The 16,272-nt window shown below is 51.8% G+C and overlaps 2 pseudogenes across 2 annotated transcripts in view; both read right to left on the minus strand.

The window, feature by feature from the left end:
* The window catches only part of LOC147096399 (uncharacterized), a 43,653-nt pseudogene extending 41,649 nt beyond the window's left edge, over positions 1 to 2,004 (minus strand). Inside the window, exons 1-2 of the transcript XR_015074588.1 lie at positions 1,995 to 2,004; positions 1,731 to 1,909 (exon numbers count right to left, since the gene is read on the minus strand). The product of XR_015074588.1 is annotated as an uncharacterized LOC147096399 (transcript). The remainder of the gene's footprint in view (positions 1 to 1,730; positions 1,910 to 1,994) is intronic.
* Positions 2,005 to 2,036: 32 nt separating this feature from the next.
* On the minus strand, positions 2,037 to 7,728 carry LOC147096400 (zinc-binding protein A33-like; annotated as a pseudogene). Its single transcript, XR_015074889.1, has 6 exons — positions 7,076 to 7,728; positions 6,490 to 6,585; positions 6,163 to 6,396; positions 3,980 to 4,002; positions 3,765 to 3,880; positions 2,037 to 2,589 (listed from the first exon to the last, which is right to left on the minus strand). The product of XR_015074889.1 is annotated as a zinc-binding protein A33-like (transcript).
* Between the last annotated feature and the right edge of the window lie 8,544 nt (positions 7,729 to 16,272).

The raw sequence follows: 16,272 nt of genomic DNA on the forward strand, positions 1-16,272 counted from the left end.
TATCCTTAGACTGTGACCCCTGGTTCTGGACTCCCCGGCCATCGGGAACATCGTTCCTGCATCTAATCTGTCCACTCCTGTCAGAATTTTATACGTTTCAATGAGATCCCCTCTCATTCTTCTAAACTCCAGCGAGTATGAGCCCAATCGACCCAATCTCTCCTCATAAGTCATTCCTGCAATCCCAGGTATCAGCCTGGTGAATCTTCGCTGCACTCCTTCCATGGCAAGGACATCCTTCCTCAGATAAAGAGACCAAAACTGCACACAATACTCAAGATGTGGTCTCACCAAGGCCCTGTACATCCTTGTTCCTGTACTCGAACCCTCTCGCTACGAAAGCCAACATACCATTTGCCTTCTTAACCACCTGCTGCACCTGCATGCTTACCTTCAGCGACTGGTGCACAAGGACACCCAGGTCTCGTTGCACTTCCCCTTCTCCCAATCTATTGCCATTCAGATAATAATCTGCCTTCCTGTTTTTGACACCAAAGTGGATAACCTCGCATTTATCCACGTTATATTGCATCTGCCATGCTTCTGCCCAATCACCCAACGTGTCCAAATTATACTGGAGTTTCTCGGCATCCTCCTCACAGCACACACGCCCACCCAGCTTTGTGTCGTCTGCAAACTTGGAGATATTACATCTATTTCCCTCGTCTAGATCATTAATACATATTGTGAATAGCTGGGGTCCTAGGACCGGTCCCTGTGGTACCCCACTAATCACTGCCTGCCACTCGGAAAAAGACCCGTTTATTCCAACTCTTTGCTTTCTGTCTGCCAAGCAGTTCTCTATCCAAGTCAATACCTTGCCCCCAATCCCATGTGCCTTAAGTTTACACGCTAATCTCTTATGCGGGACCTTATCAAAAGCCTTCTGAAAGTCCAAATACACCACATCCACTGGTTCTCCCTTATCTATTCTACCAGTTACATCCTCAAAAAATTCCAGTAGATTAGTCTAGCACCATTTACCTTTTGGAAATCCATGTTGACTTTGTCCGATCCTGTCACTGTTTTCCAAGTGCTCTGCTATTACATCTTTTATAATGAACTCTACCATCTTTTTTGAATAGTGGGGTATCTTTAGCTACCCTCCAATCCATGGGTACTCTTCCAGAGTCTATAGAATTTTGGAAGATGACCAGCAATGCATCTACTATTTCTAGGGCCACTTCCTTAAGTACCCTAGGATGTAGATTATCAGGCCCTGGGGATTTATTGGCCTTCAATCCCATCAATTTCCCTAACACCATTTCCCTACAAATACTGATTTCTTTCAATTCCTCCCTCTCATTAGACCCTATGTTCCCCGACATCTCTGGGAGGTTATTTGTGTCCTCCTTTGTGAAGACAGAACCAAAGTATGTATTTAATTGGTCTGCCATTTCTTTGTTCCCCATTATTAATTCCCCTGATTCTGACTGCAAGGGACCTACGCTTGACTTCACCAATCTTTTTCTCTTCACATGGCCTTGTCCACTCTCTATTCTAAACACTCCACACGCTTGAATGTTCTGACCATTTCCATCCCCTGCATTTTCCCATGTTTCTGATACTCCCTCCTGTTCCCTTTTGATTTCACTTCTATCTGGTGCCCCTTTTACTTTTTCCTTCCCTCGGGTATTATTTAATTTGCCGTGTCTCGGATGGTCCCTTTGTCATGTCCTTCCCACTGGTGTTCTATCTCACCCTAGTTCCTCTCCCCTGCCCCTCTTTACCTTTACCTGCCCAGCTGGAGTCTGTGGTTCCCTTGGTGTATTTCTGCCCGTGTTTTGATTCTCCTCTGTCTCTGGGCTCCAACGATTCTCGATGTTCTTGAGGTTTTTATTTAATTTTACAGGAGTCTCTGGAGCAGTTGCCACGAGTTTGTTCCCCTGCACCGATGAAACAAACAAATCTCACCAACAAGACATTGTCACTCGGTTGTAGTCGCCCTGACCTCAGGTGACATTTGGACCATCCGCACCACCTGTGACTGAGACCGACACCCATCAGTTTGCAGCTGGCAGGAGGCAGGGTGAAATTATGGGATGGACCTGTTAGTGACCTTTAACCCCGCAGATCGTCAGCGGGGCAGAGTTTTTCCCGCCGTCATTCGCTCCCGGATTGAAGATGGGAAAGATTCTCTCAGTGAAAGTGTGGAGATGGGACATGTTGTCCGTATTGTAAAATGACACCTATCCGCCCTCATAGTCCAGGTGCACCCCCATCTTCCGGGGCTCCACACTCGGGGTGAGGGGGGTCGGTGAGGGGAGGTGCCAGAAAAATTGTCACTTCCGGTTCTCAGCCACACAATCCAGTACCCTGTCTCAGGTCTCAGGTCGATTCTCCCTTTCCTCCCGGCAGACTGTTGGGTCACTCCCACAGCCCACTCAGTCTTGCTACCCACCTCCACCTCCCAGTAGTGTCTCCCTGATGTGAATCCCTCCGATCCCAGGACACAGGGCCAGGAATCAAACCTCTCCGGGGTGTCAGGGAGCGGCTGCTGTTTGTCTCCGAGTCTCACGCTGGTCTGGTCCTCAGACAGGATGAGCCGGGGATTCGCTGCGTTCGGATCCAGAGTCAGAGAGGCAGGAGCTGCGGGAAAGTTAAAATAACAGTCAGTGATTTAGTTTCTTGCTGTGATTTATTCAAACTCTTTCCTATTTAAAGTGACCACTCAGGCTCTGGGTTGTGTTCATGGAATCTGCTGTCACTCCAGGGTTTATGACCTGTCGATTTCAGCCCCGACTCAGCGCTGCAGCGGAAGCAGTGCCCGGAGATTACGCTGAGGACCACAAGAAATAGTCTTCGGTTCTAATCTACAAATTCGGGGTGAGTAATGGCACCGATCGTGCCTGGCTTGCAGCAGAGCTCACATAAGACCCAGCAGGAGTGGGGAGAAGAGGCCGCCATGGGGTGAAGAGACTGGGGTGAGGTGCGGTGGGGAAAAGAGACAGGGAAGGCAGCAGGGTGGGGGAGATGGGAGACGTTGGGTAGACGGCAGAGGGGTGTAGACGGCGGGCACTAGGGATGGAGGCGTGTGGGGGGGGGGGGCAGACGGTGGAGATGGGGGGAGTCGGTAGCAGGAGGAGATGGCGGGGACAGAGACCGGCAAGAAGGGAGAGTCACAGTGGGGTGAACAAGAGAGCGCGGGTGGGGGAAAGAGTTAAATCAAGGGAGGTAATAGCAGGGGGTGGAGACAGCAGGGTGGTGAGGAATGAGTCTGCCGGGGGGAGAGTAGTTAGCGGCTGGGGGGGGGGGGGGGGGTAGGAAAGGATGTCTGGGGGTGAGGAGGAGACAGGGGGCGGAGGAGCCTTTAAAATGCATAAGGAATCGGTGAGAGAAACTCTAGGGCAGCGCAAAACGTGCGCGATCACATTGTCCGTCGATTATACGCTATCGGGCAGTGCCTATAAATGGAAAAATGGGGGAAGAATAACTAATTCAAGGGGGAAACTAGAAAAGTGGGAGCAAGAGTATAAAGAAGTTGAGGAGGAAGCTGTGGCCCACATCATGAGTTGACCAACACCCTGACCAGGAACACAAGCAAAACTGGAGCAACCAGGCAACCCCCAAACTCAGAGACCCCAGCACCCACAGAGCAGGAATCCACCTTGTACTGGAACCTACACCAGGCACAGTCCAAGACAGATGATTCTTCCCGTGGATTAACAACTGACAATGTGATCATTTAATCCACGATCTGGGAGCCCGTTCAGTCTCTGCGCATCTGGATTTATAAATCAGGAAAAGGAATATAAGAGTTTTACCGGGGTTAATGGCGTCTATCATTTCTCTCCACGCTGTGTACTGTAAAGGGCCGATGAACTTTCCGATAGACAGGGCGCCATCTGCTACTGACAGTACTTTATATTCCTCACTACTCCTGTAAACAGTAAACAGTTGATGTTATAAATTGTCCATGAACAATTTTCTGAGTTATTTTCCCAAACTGTGCAGAGTTTCAGTAAAGAGCATGTCCTACCTCCTCTTCCGACAAGCTTCCTCCTGAAATAAATAAAACACAATCTGAGTTGACAGAGACTGAGCGTCTGTATCCGGACAGCGGAAATGACACGCAGATTGTTACAAGCTGCTGATAATCCGAATTTTCACTGCTGCCGACACACAGGTAGAAAGAGGAAATAACCGCTCTATTTGATATATATCAATGACCTGGACTTGTGAATACAAGGCATAATTGACAACTTTGCAGCAGACACAAAACTTGGCAATGTAGTAAACAGTGAGGAGGATCGCGGCAGACTGCAGGAGGACAGAGACAGACCGGTGAAATTTAACGCAGAGAAGTGTGACGTGCTGGATTTTGTTAGGAAGAACAAGGAGAGGCAACAAACTGACTGACACAATTTTAAAGGCGGTGCAGGAACAGAGCGACCCGCGGGATCACTTACACAAATTGTTTAAGGTGGCAGGACAAGTTTATAAAGCTGTTAAAGGAGCAAATGGGATCATTGGCTTTATAAATATTGGCACAGAGTAGAAAAGCAAAGAGGTTCTGCCAACCCTTTATAACGCACTGGTTCGGCCTCAGCTGGAGTATTGGGTCCAGTTCTGGGCACCACACTTTAAGAAGGATGTCAAGCCCTTGGAGAGGGTGCAGAAGAGATTCACTAGAATGGTACCAGGAATGAGGGACTTCAATGATGTTGTGAGACTAGAGATGGTGGGATTATTCTCCTTAGAGCAGAGAAAGTTCAGGGAAGATTTAATACAGGTGCTCAAAATGATAAGAGGCTTTTATAGAGTAAATCGGGAGAACCGGTTTCCACTGAGAGCTCGGTCCTAACCAGAGGACACAGATTTATCATAATTGGCAAAAAACCAGAGACGACACGGGGAAACACTCTGTTACACAGCAAGTTTTCGGGATCTGGAATGCACGACTGCAAAGGGTGGTGGAAGCAGATTCAATAATAACTTTCAACAGGGAATTGGGTAAATACTTGAAAAGGACAAACAATTCTGGGCTATGGGGAAAGACCAGGTGAACGAGATTAATAGGTCAACTCTTTCAAAGAGCCGACACAAACACGATGGGCCGAATGGCCTCCTTCTGTGCTGTGGGATTCTATGATTGTAAGTAGTTGAAAAGCCTGATTTGTGTGTCAGATACTGGAACTCAACATCAGTGTCACTCACAGACACAGTGACTCTCACACCCACCGCACCAGACACACCCACTAATTTTAACTGTAACTCGATTCCAATGTGCGTTCTCGGTGAATATTAAATTTGGGCAACACAGAAATAATTACAAACGTGCCGTCAAGATCACGGCAAGCCATTTCCGACAGTGTGGAGCCGGTTAGTTCGGTGACAACAGCAGAACCACCCCGGAATAGACAAAACAATCGGTTTAAATCAGTTTCGCATTTTCAGAAACTGCTGCATTTATTTCAAAGTTACCATAAAAGAATAAAATCATAGAATATCACAGCACAGAAGGAGGCCATGCAGCCCATCTCGACTGTGCCGGCTCTTTGAAAGAGCTGTCTAATTTATTCCCACACCCCAGCTTTTCCCCATAACCCTGAAAATGAGGCCTCTTCAAGTACATGTCCCATTGCCTTTTGAAAGTTCCTATGGAATCTGCTTCCTCCAGCCTGTCAGGTCGTGTGTCCCAGATCTTAACAACCCTCCGTCTGTAAACATTTCTCCTCATTTCACCTCTAGTTCTTTTACCAGTTATTTTAAATCTATGACCTCTGGTTACTGACCCACTCGCCAGAGGAAACAGTTTCTTCCTTATTTGCTCCATCAATTTTGAAAACCTCAATTAGGTCTCCCCTTAACCTTCTCTGCTCTAATTTGAACAATTCCAGCTTCTCCAATCTCTCCACATAACTGAAGTATCTCATCCCTGGTAACCCTCCTTTGTACCATCTCCAAGGCCTTGACATCTTTCCTAAAGTGTGGTGCCCAGAATTGAACACAATCCTCCAGCTGAGGCCTAACCAGTGATTTCTAAAAGTTTAGCATGGCTTCCTTCTTTTTGAATTCAATGCCCCCATTTACAAAGCCAAGTGTCCCATATGCTTTCTTAACCATCTTCTCAACTTAGCATCCCACCTCCAATTATGTGTTCATCAGTTATTTTGTGACTGTGTGAAGGTTCACTGAACTGACCCGCAATATAATCCTCACCATCAGAAATGTCAGCCCGTCTTTTTCCTCCATCTGTTTCTGCAACTTTGAGAGTTTCTCCTGAAGAGAACTTAAATTATCTTGAATTTCTCGAAGGTTTTTCTCCATTGTGTTTAGAATCGTCCCCTCTTGTTCCCTGAGATCTCTCATCAAATGCTGCTCTTTCGCACTGAGAATCTGGTGCATTTTAGCGAACTCGGATGTGATGCGGGTCTGCAGACTGCTCGACTGTTCCTACCAAATGAAATGTGAAACATAATTAATGTACCGCGATAAAAGGAACAAAACTAACCGAGATCCCAGAAAATCAGTGCAGGGAGACCTTACCTTAACTGCGGAAATCTGCTGTTTCTGTTTTAATTCCATTTCCAGAACCGCCGATTTCTTCTCTGTGAGAGAATCTAAGGAAGATTTCAGCTGATCCTGGGATTGGGAGAGAAAAATCACAGAATAAAAGTGTTAGACCATGAAAATGTGACAAAATAATCAGGTGATCAAATCTGTTCCCTTTCAGAAGGTTGTGGGTTCAAATCCCACTCCAGGGACTTCAGCCCATAAATCTAGGCTGACACTCCAGTGCAGTGCTGAGGGAGCGCTGCACTGTCCGAGGCCCCGCCTGCTCTCTCAGGTTGATGTAAAAGAACTATTTCGAAGAAGAGCAGGGGGGAGTTATCCCCAGTGTCCTGGCCAATATTTATCCCTCAGTCAACGTCACAAAAACAGATTATCTGGTTATTGTCACGTTGCTGTTTATGGGAGCTTGCTGTGCGCAAATTGGCTGCAGTGTTTCCCACATTACAACAGTGACTGATCTTCAAATAGTACTTCATTGGCTGTAAAGCACTTTGAAACGTTCGTTGGCCGTGAAAGGCGCGATATAAATGCAAATCTTTCTTTCTTCATGCTTTCTTACCTTGTAGATTCCAACAGCTTGTTTAATGGGCATGGGCCGGTGCTCTCTGTGTTCCCGCGCATCTATACAAATCACACAGATCAGTTTCATGTCAGTTTCACAAAACAGCTTCAGTTCTCCCTGATGTTCCTCACAGTGAAGTTTACTTTCCTTCTCTTTCGGACTCAGGTTTAATTTTCGCGCTTTCTCGGCCAGGCTCGCTAAGGCCGGATTTACCCTGAGGTTTCTTCCCGGAAACTCCTCTCGACATTCCGGGCAGGCGTTTCTCCGCTTCTTTGCCCAACACCGTGTGATACAGGAGCGGCAGAAGTTGTGGCCACACTCCAGTATTACCGGATCGGTGAAGAAATCAAGACAGACCTGACAATTTAAATCCTCGGTCCAACCCTCCGCCTGCTGTCTGGAGGCCATGTTCAGTTTCAGTGCTTCCTGGTTGAACCTGCTGATGTCACCTTTCTGTGGGCGGAGCCTCCCCGGTTCACAGTCACAGCTCACTCTTGCATCCCTCGAGGGCCTATTCTGGAGGAAATAATATCGCAGTAACAAAGAGAAAAAGCAGTCTGTGACATTTTAGGGTGCACCCAGCATCAAACTGGGACAAATGGGCATTTTACTAAGACTGGGAATCCGGAGAGGGGAAAAGGAGGAGTAACATTAGAAACATAGATTAGGAGCAGGAGTCGGCCATTGGGAAGATTGCTGGACTACAACTCCCAGCAGGCAGTGCCGCCTCCCCAGCCCCGCCCCCCGTTTCCCGGAGAGTTTCGGGCCTAGGCTTCGGGAGAAAACAGCCCAACCTGAGCAAATATTGCTCCCACACTGACCTATTGTACACACGCACATCACAGCAGGAGACACCTCGCCCGCTCACAGGGACAAAGATTGACGCCCCTTAAAAAATAAATATTTAAACCCAACCGGCCAGTTCCGAGCGCGAGCCTCTGTCAACCGATATCATCGCCGCAAACCCCGCCTCCCGGCGGCGCTGATTGGCCAGTGGCGGCCCCGTGAGGAGCTCCCGGGGGAAGCGGATTGGCCGGAGCGCCTGTCACTCAGAGTGAGGGGCTGGTTTCCGGGGCGTGGCTCTCGCTGGGGAAGCGGATTGGCCGGAGCGCCTGTCACTCAGAGTGAGGGGCTGGTTTCCGGGGCGTGGCTCTCGCTGGGGAAGCGGATTGGCCGGAGCGCCTGTCACTCAGCGTGAGCGGCGGGTTCCCGGGACGGGGCTATCCCGGGGGAAGCGGATTGGCCGGGGCACCTGTCACTCAGAGTGAGGGGGCAGGTTCCCACGGGGGAAGCTGATTGGCCGTAGCGCCTGTCACTCAGAGTGAGGGGGCAGGTTCCCGGGCGGGGCTCTCTCAGGGGAGGCGATTGGCGGGGGGGGGAGAGTGGGGGGGGGGGGTAGGCTCCCCCCAACACATAATAATACACACGGGCACAAATGACCTAAAGGCCAAACAGAAAGAGGTAGCAACATCGCTCAGAGCAATGATTAGGAAGGCAAGCAGTACATTTCCAAACACTAGAATCACTGTTTCCACAATATTGCCGAGAACAGACTTCAACAACAACACAATTCATGAGATAAATGCCAGCATAGCAAGAGACTGCGAATCAAGCCACAACGTACACCTGGCCCAACACCCCACCCTCGATGAGGAATGTCTTTACGACCACGTCCACATCCAAAGGCAAAGAATATCGATCTTTGCTAAAGCCCTGAAGGACGTCGCTTTTAACCGGTTCCATACCCAGACTCCAAGAGGACCCCCCCCCCGACCACCAGAGATCAGCGGGGTACATATCAGGAACACTACAAAGACGACCACCACACCAACCGAGACCAGAGAGGATCAACAATATCAGACCTGCAACACTCCTGTCCCACAGGGGAATAGGACCGCCCCCAGCCAGACAGAGGGAGAGATGCACAGGACGTACGCAATACCTCAGACAGAAACAATCCATTAAGAGACAATAAGCAGATGTGCAGCAGCATCTACTTCCGCCTTATGGATCAAGGACTAATTAATGGAAAGAACTGTAACCAAATTGTATTAACTTTTATAGACAACTGAGGTGATCTTTTTTTTCCCCACACTTAGACACGACAAACACGTACCACTCTTTAACCTATCATAGTAAAAGATCAAACTTAACATGAAACCCTTATATATTTCGACCTGGAATATCCAAGGTCTACACTCTTCAGTGCTAGAAGTGAAGAGTAGGACCACAGAGTTCATAGAAGAAACTAAAGATCTAGATATTCTCATTTTACAGGAAACTTGGTATAAAGGAAAAGGACACACTGGCTGTCCTCAAGGGTACACTGAGCTGGTGGTCCCCTCCAATAAATTACCAAGTGTAACCCAAGGCAGAGACTCCGGAGGCATACTGATCTGGTTTAAAACAGAACTTAAGAATTACATCAAATTTATAAAAAAGGGCGAAAACCATATGTGGCTCAAACTTGAGAGGGAGATTATCTCAAACACCCAAGATGTTTACATTTGCGCACTTTATATCCCTCCAATCGATTCCCCGTGCTTTAAAGAGGACACCTTCTCCAACATGGAGGGGGAAATTATCCAATACCAGGCCCAGGGGAACGTGTTGATCTGTGGGGACCTCAATTCAAGAACGGGCGAAGAACCAGACTTCACCAATAATCAGGGAAACAATTACGTATTCGGGAATAACCACTTTGACATCCCTTCCCTTCCATACAGGCATAACTACGACAAGCAGTCAAATACCAACGGAAAACAGCTACTACAGCTCTGTCGAAACCTGGGTCTGTACATTGTCAATGGTAGGTTCATAGGAGACCTCCTAGGAAGATCGACCTATTGCTCACCTCTTGGCTGCAGCACAGTAGACTATATGATTACAGACTTAGACCCATCCTCTTTCAGAGCATTCACAGTCAAACCACAAACAACACTGTCAGATCACAGTCAAATTACTATGTTTCTCAAAAAGACAGAAACAAACAACATAGAAACACAACCCAGTAAACTGTACAACACCAAAAAATCGTACAGATGGGCCAAAAACGACACGGAAAAATACCAGAAAACAATTAGCAATGCATCAACTCAAGCTCTCTTAGACACCATATACACATATACACTCACAATAAAGAAGGCGTAAACCGGGCAGTTAGTAAACTAAACAATATTTTTGATAATTTGGCAACAAATGCAAACTTGAAAGCTCGCAAGAACAAACCCAAAACAAAAAACTATGAAAAATGGTTTGACCATGATTGCCATAACATGAGGAAAAAACTTAGAAAACTATCAAACCAAAAACACAGACATCCAGAAAACGAGGAATTACGCCTTACTTATTGTCAGATGCTAACACAATACAGAAACACACTCAGGACCAAAAAAGAGCAATTTATTAAGAATACACTCAGCTCCATGGAGGAATCCATTGAGTCGAATTGTTTCTGGGACAACTTGAAAACACTACACAAAAAACAACACGACGATTTGTCCATTCAAAATGGGGACACATGGGTAAACCACTTTGAAAAATTATACCAGAAAAACACACTAGGACAAGAGCAACACCAAATACGCAAAAAACTTGAAAAGCTTGAAATGGCCATAAAAGATAACCAAAACCCGCTAGACGCCATAATAACAGAAAAAGAACTTCTTGAAAAACTCAAGGACCTGCGACCAGGAAAAGCTTGCGGGACAGACGGCATACTAAACGAGATGATTAAACACGCAGACGACAAACTGAAACTGGCTATCCTAAAACTCTTCAACTTGGTTCTGAGTGTCGGTTATTTCCCTGACATCTGGAACAAAGGACTCATAACACCCATATACAAAAGTGGGGACAAAATCGACCCAAACAACTATCGAGGCATCTGTGTAAACAGTAACCTGGGGAAGGTATTCTGTAGCATCATAAACAAAAGACTTATAAACTTCCTTGAAGAGCACAATGTCTTGAGTAAAAGCCAAATTGGATTCCTGCCAAACTATAGAACATCCGCTCATATCTTCACCCTACAGACCCTAATTGACAAACACGTTCACCATAACAAAAGCAAAATCTACGCATGCTTTGTAGATTTCCAGAAGGCTTTCGACTCCATCTGGCATGACGGTTTATTCCTGAAACTTATCGAAAGCGGGGTAGGAGGGAAAACATATGATGTAATTAAATCAATGTATACAAACAATAAATGTGCAGTTAAAATTGGAGACAAACAAACAAAATACTTCCCACAGGGGCGGGGGGTGACGCAGGGCTCGCCAATCTCACCGACACTCTTTAATATTTACATTAATGGATTGGCAAAACTACTTGAACAATCTACAGCACCCGGCCTCACCCTATATGAATCCAAGGTTAAATTCCTCCTCTATGCCGACGACCTGGTTCTGCTGTCACCAACTAAGGAGGGTCTACAGCAGAACCTGGACCTGCTGGAGTCGTACTGCCAGACTTGGGCCCTGACAATAAATCCCCAAAAAACCAAAGTCCTTGTGTTCCAGCAAAGATCCAAACAACATGGACCCACAATAAATTTCACAGTAGGAACAACCAAAATTGAACAAACCACTCACTACACATACTTGGGCTTAAAAATCAGTTCTACGGGAAACTTCAAACTGGCTGTGAATGAACTGAAAGAGAAAGCAAGAAGGGCTTTCTATGCCATCAAAAAATCAATCCAAATAGAAATCCCAATTAGCATTTGGCTCAAAATTTTCAAATCAGTAATTGAACCAATTGCACTCTATGGCAGTGAGGTCTGGGGACCACTAACACAACAAGATTTTGCAAAATGGGACAAACACCCAATTGAGATCCTACATGCGGAATTCTGTAAAAGTATCCTCCGGACTCAAAGGAAAACAGTAAACAACGCATGCAGGGCGGAACTAGGCCAATACCCATTAATAATCACTATCCAAAAAAGAGCCACCAAATTTTGGAATCACCTACAAATGAGGAACCCCCAATGCTATCACTACGACGCCCTGAAATGCCAAGAGCTGACCATAAAGAAGAATACCCTCAGTCAACTAGTCCTGGGACTCAATAAAGTAACTAATAACAATACTAACAATAACCAGCCCCAGGACAGTGACAGGGTAACACAAAGAATTCGACCCAACACAATCGTCGCTAAGCAAAAGGAAAAATATCTGTCATATTGGGCAGAAACAACAAAAACCCAAAGCAAACTCAATTGCTACTTGGCCCTAAACAGACAATACAACATAGCTGATTACCTGACCATGGTAAAGGATAACAAACTGAGAAGAACCTTGACAAGGTACAGACTTAGCGAACATAGCCTAGCGATCGAAAAAGGCAGACACAGGCAGACCAGGCTGCCAAGAGAAGACAGGATATGCTCTCACTGCAGTCAGGGAGTAGTTGAGACAGAGATGCACTTCCTCACAGCCTGTGGAAAATATCAGGGCATCAGAGAGAATTTCTATCAAAAATTCTCACAAATATGCCCTGAATTCAGAAATCTGACTGACAACCAAAAACTCCCATTCCTACTGGGGGAGGAGAGAAGCTGTGTAACACTGGCGGCACACTATGTTACAGCTTGCCATGAACAGAGGGACAACCAGTAAACTAAGACAAGAGTATATATAAACAAGGCGAAAATATATTTATAAACTCAGGGATATACCTGTTTATACACTGTATGAATGGAACCGCGTTTATGTGTTCAACCATAAATGTATTTTGATGCTTTGGCAACATAAGATGTACCTTATCATGCCAATAAAGCGATTTGTATTGTATTGTATTATTGGAAGAGGAAGGGGTGGGGGGGGGCAAGAGGAAGGGGTGGGGGGGGGCAAGAGGAAGGGGTGGGGGGGGGCAAGAGGAAGGGGTGGGGGGGGGCAAGAGGAAGGGGTGGGGGGGGGCAAGAGGAAGGGGTGGGGGGGGCAAGAGGAAGGGGTGGGGGGGGGCAAGAGGAAGGGGTGGGGGGGGGCAAGAGGAAGGGGTGGGGGGGGCAAGAGGAAGGGGTGGGGGGGGGCAAGAGGAAGGGGTGGGGGGGGGCAAGAGGAAGGGGTGGGGGGGGGCAAGAGGAAGGGGTGGGGGGGGGCAAGAGGAAGGGGTGGGGGGGGGCAAGAGGAAGGGGTGGGGGGGGGCAAGAGGAAGGGGTGGGGGGGGGGCAAGAGGAAGGGGTGGGGGGGGGCAAGAGGAAGGGGTGGGGGGGGGCAAGAGGAAGGGGTGGGGGGGGGCAAGAGGAAGGGGTGGGGGGGGCAAGAGGAAGGGGTGGGGGGGGCAAGAGGAAGGGGTGGGGGGGGCAAGAGGAAGGGGTGGGGGGGGCAAGAGGAAGGGGTGGGGGGGGGCAAGAGGAAGGGGTGGGGGGGGGCAAGAGGAAGGGGTGGGGGGGGCAAGAGAGGGGGTGGGGGGGCAAGAGAAAGGGGTGGGGGGAGCAAGAGGAAGGGGTGGGGGGGCAAGAGGAAGGGGTGGGGGGGGCAAGAGGAAGGGGTGGGGGGGGCAAGAGGAAGGGGTGGGGGGGCAAGAGGAAGGGGTGGGGGGGGCAAGAGGAAGGGGTGGGGGGGGCAAGAGGAAGGGGTGGGGGGGCAAGAGGAAGGGGTGGGGGGGGCAAGAGGAAGGGGTGGGGGGGGCAAGAGGAAGGGGTGGGGGGGGCAAGAGGAAGGGGTGGGGGGGGCAAGAGGAAGGGGTGGGGGGGGCAAGAGGAAGGGGTGGGGGGGGCAAGAGGAAGAGAGGAAGGGGTGGGGGGGGCAAGAGGAAGGGGTGGGGGGGGCAAGAGGAAGGGGTGGGGGGGGCAAGAGGAAGGGGTGGGGGGGGCAAGAGGAAGGGGTGGGGGGGGCAAGAGGAAGGGGTGGGGGGGGCAAGAGGAAGGGGTGGGGGGGGGCAAGAGGAAGGGGTGGGGGGGGGCAAGAGGAAGGGGTGGGGGGGGCAAGAGGAAGGGGTGGGGGGGGGAAGAGGAAGGGGTGGGTGGGGAAGAGGAAGGGGTGGGTGGGGAAGAGGAAGGGGTGGGTGGGGAAGAGGAAGGGGTGGGTGGGGAAGAGGAAGGGGTGGGTGGGGAAGAGGAAGGGGTGGGGGGGGAAGAGGAAGGGGTGGGGGGGGAAGAGGAAGGGGTGGGGGGGGAAGAGGAAGGGGTGGGGGGGGAAGAGGAAGGGGTGGGGGGGGAAGAGGAAGGGGTGGGGGGGAAGAGGAAGGGGTGGGGGGGGAAGAGGAAGGGGTGGGGGGGGAAGAGGAAGGGGTGGGGGGGGAAGAGGAAGGGGTGGGGGGGGAAGAGGAAGGGGTGGGGGGGGGAAGAGGAAGGGGTGGGGGGGGGAAGAGGAAGGGGTGGGGGGGGGAAGAGGAAGGGGTGGGGGGGGGAAGAGGAAGGGGTGGGGGGGGGAAGAGGAAGGGGTGGGGGGGGGAAGAGGAAGGGGTGGGGGGGGGAAGAGGAAGGGGTGGGGGGGGGAAGAGGAAGGGGTGGGGGGGGGAAGAGGAAGGGGTGGGGGGGGGGAAGAGGAAGGGGTGGGGGGGGGAAGAGGAAGGGGTGGGGGGGGGAAGAGGAAGGGGTGGGGGGGGGAAGAGGAAGGGGTGGGGGGGGAAGAGGAAGGGGTGGGGGGGGGAAGAGGAAGGGGTGGGGGGGGGAAGAGGAAGGGGTGGGGGGGGAAGAGGAAGGGGTGGGGGGGGGGAAGAGGAAGGGGTGGGGGGGGGAAGAGGAAGGGGTGGGGGGGGGAAGAGGAAGGGGTGGGGGGGGGAAGAGGAAGGGGTGGGGGGGGGAAGAGGAAGGGGTGGGGGGGGGAAGAGGAAGGGGTGGGGGGGAAGAGGAAGGGGTGGGGGGGGAAGAGGAAGGGGTGGGGGGGGAAGAGGAAGGGGTGGGGGGGGAAGAGGAAGGGGTGGGGGGGGGAAGAGGAAGGGGTGGGGGGGGAAGAGGAAGGGGTGGGGGGGGAAGAGGAAGGGGTGGGGGGGGGAAGAGGAAGGGGTGGGGGGGGGAAGAGGAAGGGGTGGGGGGGGGAAGAGGAAGGGGTGGGGGGGGGAAGAGGAAGGGGTGGGGGGGGGAAGAGGAAGGGGTGGGGGGGGAAGAGGAAGGGGTGGGGGGGGAAGAGGAAGGGGTGGGGGGGGGAAGAGGAAGGGGTGGGGGGGGAAGAGGAAGGGGTGGGGGGGGGAAGAGGAAGGGGTGGGGGGGGAAGAGGAAGGGGTGGGGGGGGAAGAGGAAGGGGTGGGGGGGGGAAGAGGAAGGGGTGGGGGGGGGAAGAGGAAGGGGTGGGGGGGGAAGAGGAAGGGGTGGGGGGGGGAAGAGGAAGGGGTGGGGGGGGAAGAGGAAGGGGTGGGGGGGGAAGAGGAAGGGGTGGGGGGGGGAAGAGGAAGGGGTGGGGGGGGAAGAGGAAGGGGTGGGGGGGAGAGGAAGGGTGGGGGGGGAAGAGGAAGGGGTGGGGGGGGGGAAGAGGAAGGGGTGGGGGGGGGAAGAGGAAGGGGTGGGTGGGGGGGAAGAGGAAGGGGTGGGGGGGGGAAGAGGAAGGGGTGGGTGGGGGGGAGGAAGGGGTGGGGGGGGGAAGAGGAAGGGGTGGGGGGGGGGAAGAGGAAGGGGTGGGGGGGGGGAAGAGGAAGGGGTGGGGGGGGGGAAGAGGAAGGGGGTGGGGGGGGGAAGAGGAAGGGGTGGGGGGGGGAAGAGGAAGGGGTGGGGGGGGGAAGAGGAAGGGGTGGGGGGGGAAGAGGAAGGGGGGGGGGGGGAAGAGGAAGGGGTGGGGGGGGAAGAGGAAGGGGTGGGGGGGGGAAGAGGAAGGGGGGGGGTGAGGAAGGGGGGGGGAAGAGGAAGGGGGGGGGGAAGAGGAAGGGGGGGGGGAAGAGGAAGGGGGGGGGGAAGAGGAAGGGGGGGGGGAAGAGGAAGGGGGGGGGGAAGAGGAAGGGGGGGGGGAAGAGGAAGGGGGGGGGGAAGAGGAAGGGGGGGGGGGAAGAGGAAGGGGGGGGGAAGAGGAAGGGGGGGGGAAGAGGAAGGGGGGGGGGAAGAGGAAGGGGGGGGGAAGAGGAAGGGGGGGGGAAGAGGAAGGGGGGGGGAAGAGGAAGGGGGGGGGAAGAGGAAGGGGGGGGGGGGAAGAGGAAGGGGGGGGGGAAGAGGAAGGGGGGGGGAAGAGGAAGGGGGGGGGAAGAGGAAGGGGGGGGGAAGAGGAAGGGGGGGGGAAGAGGAAGGGGGGGGGGAAGAGGAAGGGGGGAGAGGAAGAGGA

This window comes from Somniosus microcephalus, unplaced genomic scaffold, assembly GCF_052327205.1.
Source record: "Somniosus microcephalus isolate GS21.2 unplaced genomic scaffold, FLI_Smic_1.0 unresolved_chr1, whole genome shotgun sequence".
NCBI classification, from domain to species: domain Eukaryota; kingdom Metazoa; phylum Chordata; class Chondrichthyes; order Squaliformes; family Somniosidae; genus Somniosus; species Somniosus microcephalus.